This window comes from Cataglyphis hispanica, chromosome 12, assembly GCF_021464435.1.
Source record: "Cataglyphis hispanica isolate Lineage 1 chromosome 12, ULB_Chis1_1.0, whole genome shotgun sequence".
Lineage (NCBI taxonomy): Eukaryota > Metazoa > Arthropoda > Insecta > Hymenoptera > Formicidae > Cataglyphis > Cataglyphis hispanica.
Genome location: NC_065965.1, coordinates 2,567,844 through 2,590,321, shown reverse-complemented (window position 1 = coordinate 2,590,321; position 22,478 = coordinate 2,567,844). Strand labels below are relative to the sequence as shown.

Below are 22,478 nucleotides of genomic sequence, written 5' to 3'. Positions count from 1 at the left end.
ATTTTGAAAAAATTATTCTTAAAAATTGAAAAATTAATAACATACTTAAGCTTTTTTAAAATTAAATAATTTTTTCTTACGTTGTCCTATATTCTCTTCTTATAATAAACTATATATAAACAAGGTATTAGAAAATATATTAATGTTTGTTATGCTTTTTTCAAGATTGTTTGTGCCATCTTTTTCGATTTGATACTTGTTTAATTTATTATAAGATCTTCTTTACATTAATGTTTCTATCCTAAAGGAATAATCATTCTCCTTGACGTTTAATTAAGGACGTCACTTCTCATTTTCAAAAGACAAGAAATCTAGACTAAGCTTGGCGTCGTGATAAAGCAATTTCGATGTAAACGCCACTTGTAATTTAAATAACGTGAAACATTATATTACATTAGCAAATGCATTAATAAAATATACCATAAACAATATTATTCATTTTAAATTAAATTACAATAAAAAAAATAAACAACAAACTAGCATTTATAGAAAAGTCATTGTTGCTAGTCCCTTATCCAAAAAAAGGCCCCCTCTATTTTTTTATTTGTCCTAGTATTAGCACGGAATTGCGTTCGCCCGGTAGATTATTTCGAATTAGAGCCGAGCTCGCGTAATTACGCTCGTCATGTACGAAATTCGCCGGGGAATCCACAGAAGAAACGATATGTCGCATCAGGGAAATTCCGAGAGGTAATAGGTGCTAGCGGAGACAATAAAAGAAAACGCACAGAGAAATTTCACCTCTGAGAGAATCTAAGCTTCCGAGAAGTGAATTATGCTGTACGAGGCACTTAAGTCGCCGGATGTTACGGTCTAATAACTGAATGTGGAAGCTCTTTACAACGGCCGGATCCTCCGTCCATTCATACCAGACATAGTCTAGCCACGCTGGTCGTTTCGTTAAATACAGCTAAACGATAAGCTATCCTCGTAATATCCGCTTAACGGTCAATACGAATTTCGGCTTAAACTACAGTGAAGCAATAACGAAGTATAGTGTGAGTCGCCAGAAACAAAGCTTGCCCTGTGAAATGTTCGATTTAGTATCCACAGGGAATAAATCGTGCGATTGGTTTTGCAAACGAATCAACCTTAAATAACAGGAATAAATTTTTCTCAGCAGTTTTCTAATATTAATCCGGTCATTCAATCGATTAATTGATAAATATCCAGAAATTTTTTAAAAACATCCATTATTTTACACAATTTTTGTGTATAAATAATATAATAAAAATGTGTGTATACATATAAAATAATAAATTATTATAATACATAAATTATTATAATATTTATTATAATTTATAAATTTAAGCCGATTTATTATTATAATAGTTTTTTTTATTAATATAAAATCAATAGATTTATGGAAAAGCTTGTTTTTTTGCAATATATCGAAAGAATCACATAATAATTATTATAATTTAAAAATGATAAAGATAGTGTGAAAACCTTTTTTTTCACTATTTTGTTAAAATTATTTCTTTTTTCTTACCCCTGTCGAATGTGTCTGTTACACTGAATGCCAGTTCCTAAGATCCCTCCGAAAAAAAAAATTAATCGAGGCGAGTGTCCCTAAGTCCCGAATTCCTATAATGTATCACAGAAGCCCGTTATTTTCGCGCAACAGCGGGAGCGAGAAATAAGTATTTCTTCCTAAGACATTCCTCTCCAATCTGGCATTTTCGAATATACCTACGTTCAGACACACACACATACACACACGCAAGTGTGGTATTTCAGTAAATGTGTTTGTCGTATTTATGTACATACAAGATACATATATATATATATACACATTCCATTTGCCGATAAGGGCCAGAGAAGACAGGGTCTTTCCGCAGCGAGGATTCGAATTGAAACCGATCGATCGTCGCTGAGATACGAATCCGGGGGCACTACCTATTATCTACGAACCTTGCCATTTGTCACAGCATAAGCCACGAGATGGAGGCCGGATTCTGGATACGTTCGCAAGATTTCTATGCGCGAGCGAAACTTTCTATCCTTGAGATTATCTGGGAATTTCAGTTCTCCGCGACTGAGCAAATATTCAGGAGATGCGCCGCATTCGATTAATAGAGATGTCATTATGCCGGACCGTCGACTATATTCCTCGAGATATTAGGCGAAATTTCAGTCGCTTTTTGCCATAATCAATCCACTAAACTATTGTCTGCGAAATTAATCGATAAGGCTTAATAAGAATATTCAATATATTTGTTATTTTTAAATGTATTGATTTTTTAATTGTTATAAATATTGCTTAAAATCAAATTTAATATAGCAAAGTTTTAACTTTTTTATATATTGGAATATTTTCTACTTAAGAAAATTCATTTTACACAGAAAAGAATTTATTAGTCAAGATTTATAAACATCTTCTGAATGAAATATTCCGTATTATATTCTACGTAAAAGAAGAATATATAAAATTTCTAAATTTGTTTAATTTGTCTTTTTATATTTTTTATTATAATTTTTATCAATATTTCTATATGTCGATTTTGAAAATTATTTTTGCCGACTCCATTTTTCTAAATATCTGTAGATGTATATTTTTATTTTCTTTATTTTCTATAAACTTCTCTTTGAAACAATTAAATCTTTGTCGCATTTATTGATTCTCGATTGTAAAAATTTCTGAACAGCAATTATCTCGCCGTACAAGGTGAGTATAAGTAGAACATACATTCTGCTACAAAAGTACATGTACAGCTTTCCAATGTGCACGTTCCGAGACTGTTACAATTCGGAGGCATTTTTCATTGGCTCCGGGATTATGGACGTCGAACGCAGAACAAGGAAATCGTGCAAGAAAACGCGAAAAACTCGCCGACCTGTGCTGCGGCACGTTTCGGTTGCCTGTAATCCATTCCGGGATTAGTTCGATACCGCTGTACATATATATATATATATATATATATATATATATATATATATGTAGTGTGTGTGCGGTAGTGGTGTGTGTGTGTGTGCGTGGTAGCGTGTGCGTAGTGCGTGTGCGTGTGCGTGTGCGTGTGCGTGTGCGTGTGCGTGTGCGTGTGCGTAGTGCGTGTGCGTGTAGCGTGTGTGTGTGTGTGTGTGTGTGTGTGTGGATCAGCCTGGAGGAGAGACAACGAACGTGAGAGTCGCGCAGATCCGATCGCCAAGAATCAGAACGAAATGAACGCGATCACTCCAATTCCGTGTATTCTAGGATCGATTTTGACCAGCTACACGCGGTACGATGGGTCGCTTAAGCGTTCAATTAACAAGATTCTGTTGGCGGATTTACCGGATTTCACACGTTTGTGTATCCCCTCCTTTTCTCCATCACTTCTGCGAAACCTGCAACGCGCGGCGATCCATTTTCATTATCCATATCTGGATAGGACACTCTGGTCGCTTCCAAAAAAAAAAAATAAACTTGGTGAACCGGTGTTGCCCCATTCCGGAAATTGCAGCTATCATTAACGATGCAGTTCCGTCAAAATAAAGTAAAGATTCATTAAATCTCACAATGGATAATTTGAATCCTAATTTTCTTCTTCTTTTTTCTAATAATTATTTAATAATTATACTGATTCTAAGAGTTTTTTTTCTCTCAATAACATAAAAGGACTTTTTTAAAGGAATCTAAAATCGTACTCGAATTCTCAATCAATCACGGCGATTTATCATTGTCAGAAAGGGGAAGAGAAAGAAACAGAAAAAGTGCACATGTAATGAAATCACGCGCAGCATCATAATACAATAGCGTTACGATAAATACCACTGATAAAAATGATTGATATCTGAGTGTGGTAAAGAAGCATAAGTTACATATGAGCTATGTGCGTGACGCTTTTACCGCGCATTTTCTTAGATCTGTAACGCTTGGCTTCAATGCGTTCCTCTCATTTCGATACTTGTTTGCGCCATCGTTAATTAGGACTCACGATAATTGGCCGGTGAATCATCAGCGCGTCGGATAGATTCGCATAACACAACCGATTACGTCGAGTTGCAGGAGACTCTCGAATCTCAAACCGCACACCAGTTCCCAATTATACATGATGATAACGATGCTTGTCTTCCGTAAACGCAGAATATTTGACCACATCGTTATGTACCACTCGTTCCATAATGTCAGACGTTGTAACATGGGTCATGTACATTTCGTTGTAAAACGCAGCATAATCGAGATTATCTCAGGTCAGACATCAATTCAAATATACTATTATTATTATTATTAAGGTGAGACGAAATAATAGATTTTTTAATTACGCATATTCTATAAAATCACAATCAATATTTTAAAAATTATGAATTATCGCGAAATAAAACATGCAATTAAACATTTAAATATATATTCTTGTAAATATTTTATTTAACTTGATTTTTCTCGGAGATAATTATGTGGAACGATTAAAGTCGCACCTTGCTTATATTAACTTTTTGAGATTCACACACATATGCAATGTAGCTATTAATAAGAAAACAAATGTTATTTTTTCATCCTGAGCATAATCTCAGTCATATAATTTGAATCACGTTGCCATGTAATTTGTCTCGAGCTAAAACGGACAGATGAAAGTTACATTTCTAAAAATTGTATCTTATATTTACCCGTTCTAGAAAAACTTGATTTTATTGAAAAAAAGAAATGTAAAAATAGAAAAAACACAAATTTCATGCAATTTGTTAAATCAATAATTAAAAAATTAAAATAATAGTTAATTAGAAACATATAAAATGTGTATAATTGAATATCCGCGTCACATTTCTGTGAAACACGTTATTATCATATGAAGTTGATACAAAAACTGAATGTCCGCCTACGTACGTAATGTACAATATCCAATTTACAAAAGGATGCATATCAATGTTGCTTTATAATCGATAAAATTCTATTTTACTTATTATCAAAAGCTACTTCTGTTTTACTGACACAGTTTCTCAATTTACAGCGAGCTCGAGGGAGCACTTTTCGAGCGAATTTCGCTTATTGTCTCGGCCTTCCCTGTAGTCCGAGATCGTACTTAACGACCTCAGGGATGCACAGGTGGGCGCCGAATCCTTTCAATGGCCAAATGAAAATCCTTTGAACGTTTTCTACTTTTTGTTTCCTGCTTTTCTCTTTTGGCGCCCTTCTTTTTTCCTTCCACAAAGCCATCATCGCGACGTGACATTATTTTTAATGTCCTAACGATGTTTTTTCCGCCAGTTAACGCTAGAATCAAATTTGGCTAGAAACCTAAAAAATTCTGAATTCTAAAAACGTACAAAATCATGTTTTGCTATAGCTTTATTTCAATATATAATCTTACAATAGTTGATCTTTATATTATAATTATGATTTTAATATAAAACTAATCTTTTCTTAGAGAAAATATCAAAACATTAATAATTTTTGAGTCATAGCGATTAAAAGAAAATTATATTTTTAGCTTAGATAAACTATTTTATTTTTATAGAATTTTAAATGAAGATTTATTGTTAGTCACAAGGATGCGAAAATGGAAAAGTTTGAAAAGTTTTGATAAATGATGATTCCTTTTGACATTTCTGCTAAGAAAAATTGAATTCCACGTCGACTAAAGAATCCGTTATTAAAGAGACACTTTGTATAAACTAAAAGTGGCTGAATTTGTAAGGTTAAAAGTCCGAGTGAAATTGCAGCGGTTAGATCATTGGAGCGAATTTTATCGTTGCCCGAGCGCATCGACTTGTTCGGCGATTGCCGGCAAACTCAGATTTACGGGATTGTTTTTACATAATTGGAACAGAGCGACGTGCTCAACGAGCCTTTCCTTGTTATCGTCAGTATGCCACCTCTTTCTTTCCTCTTGATCCATTCTTTACAGTACGAACGAGTACCAATCTTACCACCGCATCCACCCAAATAAAAGATACTCTCACCGGAAGAGCCGTTACAATCTTTTCAATGTGTTATACCGTAATTTTCTATCTCATTCATTATATTTGAGGGTAGAAGAGGAAGAAAATTATTTACTTAATTTTATATACAGAATGTTTTTTTTAATCGATTTAATCGATTTTTTTAGCCGGAAATATTTTGATAAATCTAAAATCATTCTTTCCTCTACAAAAGCATAATAAAATTAAAGTATTTGTAATAATTTTTTAATTAATTATATTAATTATCCAGCAATTATATTAGAAATAAAAATTGTTTGCATTAAATTTAATAAAAACTGAAATATAGATAATTTTTTTAAGATTTTTAAAACTTTCTTTATTAAGATTTTTAAATTATATTAAATAAATTACACCGATAGTGTTCAATATATATTTAAAAAAAAATATGCTATTTTCTGTGCCTGAGAAAATATTTGGCAATATTTTATTATATCACATAGAAAAGAAAAAAAATAAAGAGAATAAATAGAAAAATCAAGAGAGAAAAGAGTTTGTATATATACACTATATTGCGACAAAACTTTTCAACGAAATATTCCAAATAAGAAACACAATTTGCAAATCCATTTTATGTATCAAATCATTCTCACTTTGTCCATTTCTTGACGGATTGCTCGACATATCGGCCGCGTAATCAAATAGAGGATATCACTTTATGGTGACAAATATTCTTTTACGTTTTCAAAACGTTTCCATGTATTTCGTTGATTTGTGACATAGATTTGTCAAACTATTGTCTTTGGATAATGTAATTTGAAAATACTGATCCACACACATATACACACAAATTATAAAGCAATTTGAAATTCTATAATTGTTTTAGAAGCGCGTAACTTTACAATTTCAATTCATGTTTTAAACATTGAAATAGTTTAAAAATATAATTAAAAATATATTTTATACGATCGTAATATATATAAATTTTTAAAAATTATACATAAATATAATTTATGCAAAGCGATTATAAAATTTTACTTTATAACAAGAAGATAATTTTCATCCTAATGTAATGCAATAGTATGTGCACTTAATAATTTACTTTATCGCATAGTAGTCTGCTTTTACGACACAGTCTTATGCGAGTTGTTGAACTTGACTTTTATAGCTGCGTGCCACAAGTTCTGCTGAAAACTGCAGTGTAATGACGGTAACGCGACAGGCCAGCATCAGCAACGCTCGTTAATTAGCATCGATTGTTTTGCGACATAGTTGCAGTTTTTGCATATCCATTTGTGATGCGGACCGTTGATTGATGAAAATAGGAACGCCATCCAATAAAAAAAAAAACAATTGCACTCGAAAATGGTGGTATCAACGCGATCATATATTGATATGCAAAATTCCTGGGAAGCTTCGAGCGCGTATAAATTCCAGAAGCAATAATCGTCGCTCATAATCATTCGTAGAGCTTTTTTTTTTTAATTTCGCAGCGATGGGAGCACGTATTTACAATACTTGTTTCCATTTCGTGTCTAGGCCGATAAATCATACGAATCGATACACTTAATGCAAACTCCGCGGCAGCTGCACGCTCGCCTATTGTGAGAATCGCTTTATGAATCGTTCAACGACAGGATGATAACGCTGATAAATCGCAATTAATCGTTATTATCGATCCGAGAAGGCGGGAAGGTCTTTCCGCACCTTCCGTGATGTCGGGACATGTAAATTACCCATCAAATCTAAGTGTTCCGTCCAACAAAGGAATATCGTCACCTCTTGTTTTCCTCGGTAAAACTCCCGTGCTCTCTCTCCCTCGACACTCGTTTGATCCTAGCGAGAGGCACACATCCTCCTCGTCTACATAAGTCTGACGGATATGTGCGCGTTGCGCATGTCACGAAAGTACTAGAGGCTGCCGGATTTAGAGTATCACGACCGGGGTCAAAGAGAATATTTTATGAGACCCGGAGAGCTTGATGTAACATCTTTCTTCTCGCTCAGGCATCGTTATAGCAACTAACTCCGTGTAAGAAATTATTCGGCGAAAGTATACCACATTGCACGCCAACATTAAAATCAAATTTCTAAAGAAATGCTTCGAGATATCTTAAGAATTTAAGTACAGATCCAACGACTCAGAGAAAAATTTAAGTAAAAGGGCGAAGAAACCGATATCATTAATATTTCATAAATCTAACAATAAGTTGCCTATAAGGTTTCTAAATTAATAACCGTGTCCGATGTCCTTCCTCTGAGACATATTTTGTTTTTCTTTTTGTATAATATATATGAAATGTTATCGAAATATTGAGAAAGATTATATTAAACATTATACGGATATTATCTATTTTAAAAACGTGTTACTTGCATTATTGCTTCTTTTTTGCAATATCAATTATCTTTATATGCGCTGTATGTTACTCCGTATTAATATCCGTATTTATTATTAAACAAAAATAACACAGTTTGACACACAATTTGAAAAGATATAGTATGCAAATGATTTTATTTGATACGAGTATTACTGCTTTTGAAAGTATAATATTACTGCTTTCGAGAGAATAAAGACAATCGTAATACGCTTCTCTTGAATTTGCATTAATACGTTAAACGGCTGTCATCACAGAGATTTTGACAGCTCAAATCTTCCGAAAGCCAGAAGTAAATAATTCTAGATGATTTTATTCGTTGAGAGTGTGAAAAAATCTGTATATCAAACTTTTCTTCACTTTAAATTTGTTTTTATAATCTTTATTTTCTGCGTTATTTTAAAATATAAAATAAATTAATTTAAAAAGTTAATGTTAATATTTTTTATGTATATATATTATTATGTACATATTAATATTATTATTTTTTAAAGTAAAAATATATTTTGAAATGTGTGCGTTATTTCAATCAAAATATTATTTAATATAAATATATATTAATTAAATCATGGTGTTATGCAATCAAATTGTGTATTATTATATTAATGCCCCTAATATAGTTTACAAATTTAACGAACAATTATGTGGCGTTTTGCGAGTTTTATATAAATAATAATTGTTCAAACAAAACCGTGTCATATTGCAATAATACGTTGTTCATTTAAGTAAAGACTAGAGATCAAACTAAATATACAATTTTATTCCATAAATTATTAAATCAATAAAATCTATCTCATTTTGAAAGACAACTTTTGAATTTAAAAATATATTCAAGATTCAGTTTCTCTCGCGGTTTGTTTAATACAAATATATATAAACTATTTCAGTATATTATAACTGACAGGACACGACGATTGTCCCCTTCGGTTTAAAATCACGAGAATTCGTCCTTCGTTCTTCGAATCTCGGTACAATATCATATGTCGGAGAATAGCAATGCGGAAGATATACGCACGTATTTCGCCCTTAATAACCTCGCCCTCTGCGACAAACGGCCTGCGAAGAACGCGGCGCCCTCATCCCTCCCTCCACCCCTTCTGCGGAATCCGTCGCGGTGCGCCATTAAATGCATACCACGCGCGAGGAACATGACACGGTCGCGAGGAGAAAAAAGCTAGGGCGAAATTAGCCCCGACACATCTGTCGTCCCCTATTCGCGCGCGCGCGCGCGCGTCTCACCGAGATGGGGTGGCTTCTGAGGGTGGCGATAAGGCGGGGGCCAATCAGCGTGTAATCTGTTTAGGTTTGCTTATTTGACACGGATGACTAACCGCAGCTCGCTGTCGCTGCGCGGACGGCTTACCGGCCTCACGGGGCTTGCGACAAGGAATACTTTATGAGGTCGACAGATGCGCTCTCGGATTATCCTTTAAACATACAGAATCCACCTCGTGTGTTTTATTAACCACTGCACGAGCGCGCAATTCCGGCAGCATTTTACGACACACACGGATGACTGTGTACGGAGATCTTAAATTCGGATCAATCATATAACGCGGCTTGAATTTTCCTACGTTGATGATACATCAATGATACCTCATGCTTAATTATCGATGTGCTCGTTTCACATCGATGTATTTGTTTTTATGATTAAAATCCATAAATGTATTTCGAGAATAGCCCTTTCACAAACTCTTGACTTTCTGATAATGAAATTATATATTGATGTGATACTGATTAGATGAACAGAAATAAAAGAAAACAAATTTTTTTAAATAAAATATTTAATTGTTATAAAGTTGCATAGTATATAAAGTTATTAAGTATAAAGGTACATAATGAATTAATGTTTAGCAAATCACTTTTATAACTATAAAGTGACTGTTCAATACTAAATCACGAGGAACTTTGCACATACGATAAATGAATGTGAAAGTGGACAATATGATTCACAGAAATCTCAGTTCTCCGCTGTAGAGGCCGCAATTTTGTGAGAAACAACGTGCTAATTTTCGCATTTTATTTCTCCCTACGGTCCGTAAGTCCGCGATAAGCCGATCGGCTTACAACGGAATCTGCGCGTAAGCGTACGAGCATAAATTTGCATTAATTCAACGGACTATGTTGTGCGTATGTTGGGCAATGTAACGCGGGCGCGGGCAAAGAGAAAAATCGTCAGCTGGATAATTATCAGCCATTATATATACGCATTGCACAAATGTTCTTATGAATCCCTTACGAATATCCTATTTATGCTAAAACTAATTCAATTTATGTATGTACAATCGGAAAATTGGCTACGTCCACACATTTGCGGTATCAATTGTGTTTGTATTGCATGTGTGGTATTCTACCACCTGATATTTACATTGTTTTCCAATAATTATCTGATTATTGTTTCTCTAAACAGCAATGTGTTGTTTAATAAAGCGTTATATGTATTTTCGATTTCAATAATATGGATTAGAAGGAAATTTGTTATTAATGCATGTGGAATAGCTGTTTTAATTATTCCCAAGTAATTTTTCTTAAAGAGAAACGTTTCATCTAACTTTGCTTATCAACTTCGAGGTACAATGATTCTATAACTTTATGATTCTATGACTCTATAACATGGAAAATATTACTAGGCATGTGCTCTTACATCGATCTACTATGCTACGTACAATCAATATAGATAAACCCTTTAGATATATCCATATTTCTTGCCAAAGTTTGAGTATTTCCCGATACGTCAAGCACACGTTAGGTGTATCACGTACCATGTTACGTTAAGATTGACGTCACGATGTTTTCTTTTTTTTGCAACATGTTTATTCTTAGATGATCTAAGTGTGTGAAGTTTATTTTTATTACAGATGTAAGGAAGCGAGTTCTACAGTGTTCTAAAATAAAACCTGCATAGACTAAAATTTTTTTTCTACAATAGCTACGCTTGCGAAGAAAATGACCATCATGCAATTTTGATAAAACAGTCTTATCGAGCACTTACTATTATAAACACAATTAAAAGTACGTAATACGTACGAAACTGTTATTGTAAGAGCATGTATTATTTTACGCAATATATGCGAAAAAATTATAATAAATATAAAAACATTCTATTTTTATCAATTTAAATAGCATGAGGCCCTTATAAGGATCAATTATCTGACTGATATCAATCAATGATTTAAAAAAAAAAATATACAATTTACCCTATATCAGAAAAAGTAAATTTCAAAGGAAAAGATTTAAAGTTGTTAATATTATAAAAAAAAAAATTATATAATTAATTTATCGCGCTCTCTTATCTGCGAAATATCCGTTCCATGTAATATATCGCTTAAGAAGGCAATATTCTCGGAAACCGACCAAATTGCTAGTTGCAAACATGGACAATTAAGCATGAAGAACTGATAAGAATCGCTTCACGCGACAATCGCTTGGCGTGTCGCCTACATTTTTTGCATTCGTCCAACGCGCTACATCACTTATGCCGCTTAAAGTTTACCGCGAATCCATAATAATGTACGTTAATGATGCGAGTCGTTCGCGAAGAAAAAATATATATGTAGTGCGACGGCGAATAATCGACTCGATCAGAACGCTTCGATAAAAGAGACATAACTGCGATATATTCAGCAATGATCTATGATCCAACTGTTTTATTCCCCTCGATTTAGAAAATGGAATCGACGTGTGTATGCCTTCGGCGGTAGCACCGAGAGAGGGTGATTTTCCACTGGGAATAGGAACGTCTGACCGTTTGATTATCCACGTTATACCCCGGTGTTCATAATTACAAATGGAATGCGATATTCGTCACGCCATCTGCTATATCTCAGAACCCTCTCTGTGAAAGATAGCGCCGCGAAGTCAAGTCGACCAAGAAAATAATCGATGCCGCAAGGGACGTAATATGTGCAAATATTCCAAGTCCTATCTCATACATGGAAACTTTCGGCTTTTACTCAATCTAACAGTATATATAAACTTAATTGTATAAAATAATTTTTTGAAAGAAAGTAAATTAAAATTTTAATAAAATTATAAATGCACTAAATTTATGTCTAAATTTAAAGAATAATTTTATATATACATTCACAAGCGCTTGGCAATATTGAAAAATGTTGTTAATTAACTAAATGTAATTGAAATATCAAACATATTAGTAATAAAATCTGTTTCATATTTTAAGAATTCAAGCACTTTACTCTTTAAATTAGCGCGATTTACATTTGTCAGAATTACCTTATATATATTTATAAAATAAATTCTAATATATTGCATTATACAATATTATTAAAATAATATCATATTTTATTAAAATAATAATATTCTCAAAATCTTGGCTATCTATGTATGCGCAAATTTTATGTATATAATTTTTCCATAAGTCGATCACAAATGCTACGTCTAACAAATAAAATTTGAGGTCAAGTGTTGTAAAACATGTAACTATACTCTATAATATGCGTGGCACACATTTTTTTTCCATGAATCTGGAATTGTGTGAGCAAATATTGCAGATCCATTTCTGTAAATGTCACTCTGGTCGCCCCGAATATCATGAGAGATTCGCAGCGGTGGTATTTCCCGCCGGATTTAAGGTCGCGCGACTTGAATCGCGCCCTTCGTGCGGTGTGAGAGATAAGTCTGTTTCATGTATATTTTACAAACCAGGCAGGAAAGCGCTAACGCCAGTTTATTTTGGAAAGAGGCGGATACGAACGAGGAGGACGAGAGAGCGGCTGAACCGGGGCGCAATTTTCAGACAATTTCGTGTAATAACTTTTGCATGCGAAATTGCAATAATACGCTTTCCCGGCGAACACGTAGGGCGCTTTATGTTATGCAAAGGGCAGCCTCTTCCGTATTTCCTTCCTCTCATTTCTCTTTTTTTTTCTCTTCCCCTCTCTCTTTTCTTCTTTTCGCATCAGTGGCAATGGCCATTGTGAGGTCAGTTTCCTCTTTTTTTCTTCTCTCTCTCTTTCTGAGATACTAATATCCGTCTTCTTCCCAATCCAATTCCCTTTCTTTCTACTACAATATAGTGTATGTTGGTTTTCACTTATTCATACTTCATCTGCAAGCTTGTAATTACAAATGCCGTTTGTTTCCCTCGCGATCATCGGTATTCATTAACGTGTGCATGTTGTTATATTTATTTGAACGCACTGTTTTATTTGTTTGGATTTATTTAAGAAAATCGAATACTTGATAATTAAGGATTGTTTAATAATAATAAATATAACGATATTGCTTGATAAAAAGAAAGAGAATACCGGAATTATTTGCATTTATTTATAAAGATTTAAATTATTTAACCGCATTGCTTTTTCTTCTCATTATTTATTGATGAAATATCGAGTATATCTTCAACGTTATCTATTTATGCAAAATTCTTTTGTGCAAAATTTATATCTTAATTAAAAATTTGTTACAAATTTTAATTTAAATAATTTTATTTAAATAATTGTATAATTTAGATAAACTTTCTGTGCAAATTTTATTAGTAAAAAATCTAAAAATTTAAAATAATATATTTAGATAATAAACATATTTTAGCGCTTGATGTCCGACTTAGATATGAAGGTTATACATTTTTATTAATTTATATTTAATCGCAAAATTAATAGTGTATAAAAAATCTAATATAAAATTTTTTCATAATTTACTAATATTATAGTTAAAATAATTGGAAATCTAATTCTCTCTCCCGCCTGTTCAATATACAGTTTATAAAATGCTGACTATTTTTTATTCAAGTGTAAATTTAATTTGATCTAAAAAATAATTCTCCCGCTACCTTTGCATTTTGTCTTTAATGAAGATTTTTTGTTGTGATTATGTTTTATTAGAGGTCGATAGTACTTATTCAGTATACTTCTTCATGATACTTCTTCAGTATTTTTATAGATACTGCCGCATTACTAACAGAAGCGAAGCGGATGGAAAAGTATTTCGAGTTCGAGTGACAACTTGTCAGATGCAAATATAGCGATCGCGGATATTAAAAGACATAGTATTATACAAAAAAATGCAAAGTAAATTTTATTTTCTTTCTACGCGAATGTAAAACAATTTTCCGTGCAAACTTAAAAAGCAAGGTAAGGCGGGGCAGATTTGTAGAAGTATGATTGAAAATATTAAATAAATAGAAAGAAAGTCGAAGCTGCGCATGCAGATTTTTCATCAAGAAAAAAACCGTACTTCCACAGTTTGCAATATTTTCTATACAAATTGGCATAAAAAGTATTGAAATAGATAATTTTATGGCTATAATTACATGAGAAGAGCGAGTTGAATTCTTGTGTCGCAAAAACTTACATTATTCTTGATAATTTGTTTTTAATTGTCTATATATCCTATAATGGTCCGGAACTTTCAGATGTGTGAAATTAATTAACAAAGGCAAAAATTAAAAGCACGTATCTAAATTAATTTTAATTGTGTATTCTTATTAATTTTTGTAAAATGCATAATGTTTACAGCACTTTTTTTACTGCCATATTTAACTCAAGTATATTTTATGTGAAAATACTAACATTAAAGAGATTTATGATAGGAAATTATGATGTTACAAAGTTATTTTCCAGTGCATTTTTTAATTACTTTTACAAAATATATTTCTTGAATATTTAGAAAATTAAATTTACAAAAAGAATTAAATTCTATTTAACAGAAATAAGCATATTAAAAATTTTTATATAACGCTCTTTATAGCTCATTTAATATTAAAATTGATTTTGCAAAACATGTTTATAATATATTCAAAGTTGTTCACGTTATGATTAATCTATTTTATTTTATTGATAGAAAAATATATCCAAAGTTGTTTCTAAATTTTTCAATTTAATTTAACACACAACCAGCAATGTTTATGAAACAGTCTATTTTTCGTAACGTACATAGAAAAGTAAAATAGAGTCGACCAAAAAGAAAATTATTATTCTCCGACTCGACAAAAAGTACAGAGAAATTGTGGTCACATAAATACACGTGACATTTCAACTGCAAGGACGAGTGTTTTTTGATAATCGTGCTGCTAGAACAAAGAAAGTATTCGCATTTTATGTTGGTTTATTTGCAAACAGGAGCTCTCAAAAAAATTTATGTCTTGCGAATTTATACAAACTAAGAAAATGAAATGTAGACTACAAAAGAAGAGAAAAAAAATTGCAATAAAAATAAAGAACAGCGTATATCTCTCGCAATTCAATAAATGTAAAAGTTACATAGCAAGAAAATCGTTTTATAATCTTATTATTTTAACAACTAAGAATAATATTATTTTATTTTTTTACGATGACAAGCTTGCTAGAATGTTCATCCATCTGTGCGTACATGTATCAATATTGTGTAATATATATTTTTTGATACATTAATTTATATTTTGAAAATAATACAATTTGACAATATACATTTTGTTTAAAATATATATATATATATATATATATATCTGTTTTATATTGTACAATCTAAATTAAAATAGTTGGATGATTGATTTTCTTTCTTCTATTTATAAAATAATATAGAAAATGCTTATTTGTTTTTTTTTTAATTTTATTTTAATGTAAAAAATATTTTTTATATGATTCAATCATATAAACGATGCAATTAGAATAATTCAAAATAGTTCATACATCAATATTCGAGAAAATTGAAAAAAGTAGTTATTTAATAGCAAATTGATAAATCTAAATATTATTGAAACTTCTAAATGTGAAATTTGTAATTCTAAATTTTGAGCAAAATTTAGATTTATTTAAATTCCGAAATCAATTTTCAAAAAATTTATTCATCGAAGCTTTATCTGTTTGAATTATGTCATTATAATAATTGGATCTATCGTTTTTTAATATTTTAATTTTAATTGCAATTATAAACTTAATCCTTCTCCGCAAGATATTGAAGAGTTATTTTAGAGTACCGATAAGAGCGTGTGCAGGATATATCGAGCGTGCAATAGTGCTGTAACAACACGAGAGTAAGCTTCATCTTCATACTCTGGAAATTGAACGTGACGGGATTCGTACATTCAAGTGTCCCGGAAATGGTGTAACGCTTCGCGTTACACATGCCGTGATGTTTTTTTATACTTGTTGACGGAACTTCTAGAAATACAATTTAGCAAAGTTGCAAGATCAAACGGAATCGCAAACGTCGACGTGCCGTGTTTCATTTCATGTAAGCAAACAGAGTGTACTCGTGTTTCTTTTACGGCATCAATCACTTGAAAAGTGTTTCAAGAAACTTGATCAATCTTGTGACAAATTGTTATTTGTTACCATTATATGTATACATGTATACATTATGTATACATTATATGTGTATTATTGTCAGGTGTACACGCAAATATATGATTTATTTTACGTTGTTTATACTATCAAGATTTGATTCAAATTATCTTAATTTTCATTTTTGCAGCTTAATAAAATACAGAGAGATTTTTAGGATTTCGTTAAATTATTATTGTAATTAATTATTATTGTAATTAATTCCGTTCTGCGACGTAATTAGCGCAACGGTAATGATACTGCTATTTCCAATCTCGAATACGACATCATTAGCGAAAAACTGACAATGAGATGTTTCATATCCAATAATTCAATTTCAAGTGTTGCTACCGTTATTTTCAAATTTCTCTCCGCGAGTTTACATTTAACTATGCATGCATATCATCCAACATGATAATTAAAATAAAACCGTAACATAGTCGTTCCATTTGTAGAACTAGGAACCGAGGTTGGACAAGCTATATATTTCATTTTTTTTTTTTTTTTAAGGACATGTCACGGCGACCGGATATGTCCGAGTATAATAAATTCAACCCTCTTTCGTCATCCGGTTCTCCTTTACTTATGCTTCATTCGAATATAAATCCTCGTATGCGTACAATGTGAGTAGTGAGCCTTCATGAATATAACACATAAAAAGTCATTTCGCACAGACTCGAATATATTAACAATTCACGCAAAGAAAACGCAGAGATCACAAGTACTTAAGGATCCAGCATTTGTTAAATGCATATTAATAAATATATTTTTAACAATTCATACATAAATTATATTTTTTTATATAAGTATTATCCATCAATTTATATATTGAGATATATCCAGCGTAACGTGATATAATCTTGGATTTATTACTTAATTTTAGATTGTTTTTTCTAAAAAAAAAAAAAGCGAGAGTTAATTATTTTTGCATCTATATTTTGAAAAATTTTGAACTTTAAATAAATTGCATTTGCTAATCCATGAAATGTATGCTCAAGGGATCAAAAGTTAGAATTGAAATATCGATGAATTAAGAGGCATGAAATATTGACAAAATATTAATGATGATGATCAATTTCCATCGATTTATAACGGAAAATTATCCGCGCATTGTTTTTTAAGCTCTTCTTAAATCAATCAATTGAGAATAATGTTTACAATTAACGTTCTACATGTGTACATATGTCAAAGAACTCATTGATGCAAGTGATACATTGATCAATATTGGTAATTATACCAATATGTCTGAAACGGAATGTTGTCGTATTTTAGAATCATTTGTCATCAGTTATTGGATATTAATAAATACAATGATGAAATACCGTTGCTGTAAATCAAAGAAATTTTAAATTATATTCACACATTGTACATTATAAATGTTGATGCATATAATTAATTGTTTATAATATTAGAATTTCCTTTATTTCTTATTGACACATGACTAATGAACGTCAATTTTTACTGATCAAAATAAAAATAAAAGTACAATTTGCAAGTACGCATTTCATCAACAATCATTGTTATAAAAATGTTTAAACGTACATATTTAATATATGATTATGCAATTGAAACACATTACTTATAAAATCATGAATCTTTCTTTGAACAAAAAGTAATTATTCTTTTATTAATTTTTAATTTTTATTATTATTTTATATTTTTTAGTATCATTTTTTGTTTTCAAAGATATTTTATTTATAAAATAAAATTTTATCGTAATAGTTTGTTCGATTATCTTCGACAATCACTCGTTCCGTTTTAACGATTATCTTGTTTAGTGTTTACGATCAATACAAAATTTGATTTGCATCTTGTTGAAACACATTATTTTTTGAATAAATATGTGTATTAAATCTTATTGGTTGGTTTTTCACAAATATTTAAATAGAGAGTCAAGCGAATATTGTAGACATAAATTTATACAAATAATTACAATTAATGCGTTGATGGTAATTATGATGTTTCTATTCGCTGACAATCTGCCAGCGTCTAGAATATTCATCACTGTCGTTCCCAGAAGAAATTAAGTTGCACGATAACAATAAAATGGATTCGACAAGACTAGAGAGACTATGCGAATTTAACTCTCTTCGGGGTACTAATCACATTACGCTGCGGACTCGATCCTCGCAATGTTTCTTGTTCGATACTTTTCACGACAATTAGAAGAAAGTTGCGTTCGGTTAACGAAGTACAGAGAGATTGCGGGTACGTATTTCTCTCCGCTAGACAAAGGGACGCACCGGTAACAAATAGTACCGCGGTTTCATCCGAGAATATCGCAACTTGGTCGTCGTGTCCAGGATGTTTAATTCAATGGGGCGGGAATAAGTAATGTACCTTTGATAAAGTCATTCTCCTTCTCCCTCCCCCCCCCTCCCTTCCATACTTCGGGGACCACAGTGCATCCTCCCGAGTGCTTCAGGCAACGAAGCTTGATTATACAAAGACGAGAGCAATTCCGTCTCACGACTCGACGTTGTCCTCCCACCACCCATGGATATTCCGTTTTATGAATCGACACCATAATCCTTCCTCAGCGTGTATTAACGGTAATCTTTACTGTTAAATCGAGCTTTATTCGGGATTCTCAGTATTAACACCAGCTGTTGCTCGCTTTCGCGAACAAGCAAATGAACGAATAACCATCTTTCGGCAATTTAATTTACGCGAGACTTACTTAAGATTTTGGTAAACTAAATTTGCTTCTGCTTGATGATTTGGATAATTTATTGCGGTTAGACAAAAAAAGTTTGTATGTCTTTTTGATTATTTTATTCGTTTATAATGTTCGTTAGAAATGAAATAAAATCACAACAAATATAGAATTTTTGTGTTCAATCCGAGATTACGCCTCTAGCGTTTCTATTCAAAAAGTTAAGGTAAACAGTAGTATATACCTATGAAAAGCTTAGGTAAATATAAAGTTGCCCCAGGAAAGGTACTGCTACTGACAAAGTTCGATTTTCATGTCTGAATTTGCAAATACACTTGCCAAAAATTTAATCTTTACAATATCAATGGTAAATATTGTGTAACCTAGAAACTAAGGGCTAAATTTAAATACTTGTTATGGTAGAATCCATCTGACAAATAAAATGAAATATATATTTAACGCTATTTCGAATATCCTGTATTTTATAAGGAATCCTGTATATTCTACAGATTGTTTGGTATAAGTAATTAAATTAATTAAATATAAACCAATGTTGGACAAATCTAATTTAATTGTGATTAGAGATTAATGTCAAGTTATTTAGTTATTATATTTAATACAAATATTAGTAAGATGTAAATAATTTGAAATGCCAAAATATACATATATCAAAAGACTGAAACAAGAGTTTATAAAACAAAATATAACAAAATTTTAAGAGCAAACTCTTACAAACAACTTTGCTTATTAGAATCGAGGAACTTTTGCTGCTAATCGACTTATGATATTCAAATTACGAACATATATAATATAATATATAAAATATATGTGGAAGTTGTAATGTTTATGCGCACTCATTCGAGAAAAATTATGGTCAGACAACAATGAAATATTACAGTCTGCTGGAAAGTTTGTTGCTATGCACTAAGAAACGTCAAATCTTCAATTCCAAAAATGTTTTTATCAATTTGTTTATTCAATTCTTGTTTAAAGATTCAAGATTAATTATATTATTTAAAAAATTACATGACAACAATAAGTGAATTTATTAATTTTATTTTAAATAGCGGCGCAAAGTTACATAAATTTTAAAAACTTTCAATGATTTAAAATGTGTAATGATTACAATATATTGCAAACCATATATATAATGCTGCGAAACAGCTGATTTGCGTCATTGAAGAAAGTCATACTCGCATACTTTAAAAATGCAAAAGAATAAGAATTAGCCTTTACGTATAACTAACACAAACTGCATAAATGTTGTATATAAATGAATTATTCTTGATAATTTTTCTCTAAAGGATTGCAACAGGATTGGATATAATTTTAATACGCGCAGCAAACTTTAGTCGCGCCATGTTCCAGTGCGTGTTATAATTTTTATTGTCCACTTCCCAATAGAATTCTATTGTGTTTAGAAATTTAATATCACCACATACATGCAGCACTCTCATTGACATGCTGTTTTAAGCTCAATTCCTATTCTACTTTTATTCGAGCTGGCAACTTTGCTGATTTTCATTTTCATGTCGAATATACGGGCACGAAATGTATCGAGGAACGAAATTGCGAGAATTGCTTATTAGTGACAATTTTGATATGCGCATATAGTTTGTAAGTTTAAGTTATATGTATATTCGCTTTAATATCAAATGTTACTTTATTAACTAGCTACGAATATTCATCAAACAAGCGGTAGGAAACGTGATATATTTCGATGATACAGAATTTATGGACTTTTCATAAAACAAATAAATTTGCCAACTGTGCATTCACATGCGGTATATTTATTTTTATGATGTAAAAAAATGAATTCTCTTTCTTTGTGTGATAACTTTTCATCTCGTTTACATCGTCAATTCGTAAACGTATCATGCACGGTGCATGATATGTATGTATTAATGTTGCTATCTATTATAAAAAAACGGATAGTTTTTAATTGTATGTATAAAAATGTTACTACTATTGTTCTTGTTGCTAGCAATGTTATTTTATCTCTATGTTTTATAATAAAATATTAAAGATCCGTCGTGCATATTTTATAAATAAAACGCTGTCAATTCATCGCGTGTTACATTAACGACATTCAATCTTTTCTTCTGATCTTACGATCATCGAAATGACGGACAACGGCATGTCGTATAAAAACGGACATTTTTGCCCTTTGTAATTTATCTATTCCGTCATAATGTTAAGGAGAAAAAAAGAAATCTGCGCGGAGGGGTGTAGGGGTATGCCATTATTGCTCTTCTCGTGCCAGCTTGAAATGGAATTTTTTTATGACAGGCAGCTCTTACGGGTCGCATTTGTGTTGAGTGAGAAGAATGGACAGATTCTAATTCGGTCGGAAAACATATATATAGCGAACCGTTATACATGCCACGCGTGTACGTGTACGCACACAGACACACGAGAATTAACAAAGACAGAAAATGGCAGAGCACAGTCGATCATCATCGAATATCCTGGCACTTTGGGAACGAAACACGGCATCAGTCTCGCACAATTTGAATTGCCAAACGCGCGCGTATATCGGCAACTTGAAAATAGCTTAATCGATCATCTAACTCATTTTGCATTACCTTGGCTGTCATGCCGTAAGTTACTCGCTCAGCGACTCGATAATGCTTTGAATTATAATCACGGAAAACGATATATATATATTGAATAGTAGCTTATACAGCGAATGATCGATTAACCATAAAAGGATCAAAACAAAATTATGAAATGTCGGGCTATAATTGTCTAGGATTGAACTACTTGCTATTAAAAATAAAATTATATTAAATAAAATTTAAATAAAAATAATTTAAATTTAAATAAAAATAAAATTTATTTATATTTATAATGCATGTCTAATCTTTGCAAAGACACAGATTGAATTATATAGCTATTATATTTAAATATTATAATATACATAATTTTTATCAAATATTTTACAATTAAATAATTATTAAATTATAAAAAGTTAATAAAGTTATCAAGTATTAGAATTGATGTATCTGGCGTTTGATGAGTATTATATTTTAGTGTGACAATTATATTTTATGATATTATATTATTCATCTGATGTTCATACTTAATAGAAGATCGAATTGAGTTTTATATTCACGCAATATCACACGCATTAAAACCACTTACAAATCGAAAAGCAATTAGAGAAATGACCGATTATCAGTCGTGTATCGACCTTTCTAACAATAAGCGATTTGCATAACGCATGAATAATTATAATCAAAGTAATTAATTGCTCCCCACGCACGCTATCCGTTCTCACAAATTGTCATCGGTACGATCTGCAAAATAACTAAATCATGATCTTACATAGGTTTGTAGTATTATTAT

The 22,478-nt window shown here is 31.5% G+C and overlaps 1 protein-coding gene across 4 annotated transcripts in view; it reads right to left on the bottom strand.

Annotated features, from left to right (window-relative positions):
- Positions 1–22,478, bottom strand: part of LOC126853286 (neural cell adhesion molecule 1-like) — a 347,428-nt gene that overhangs the window by 41,256 nt on the left and 283,694 nt on the right. The gene's annotated exons all lie outside the window — the stretch shown is intronic.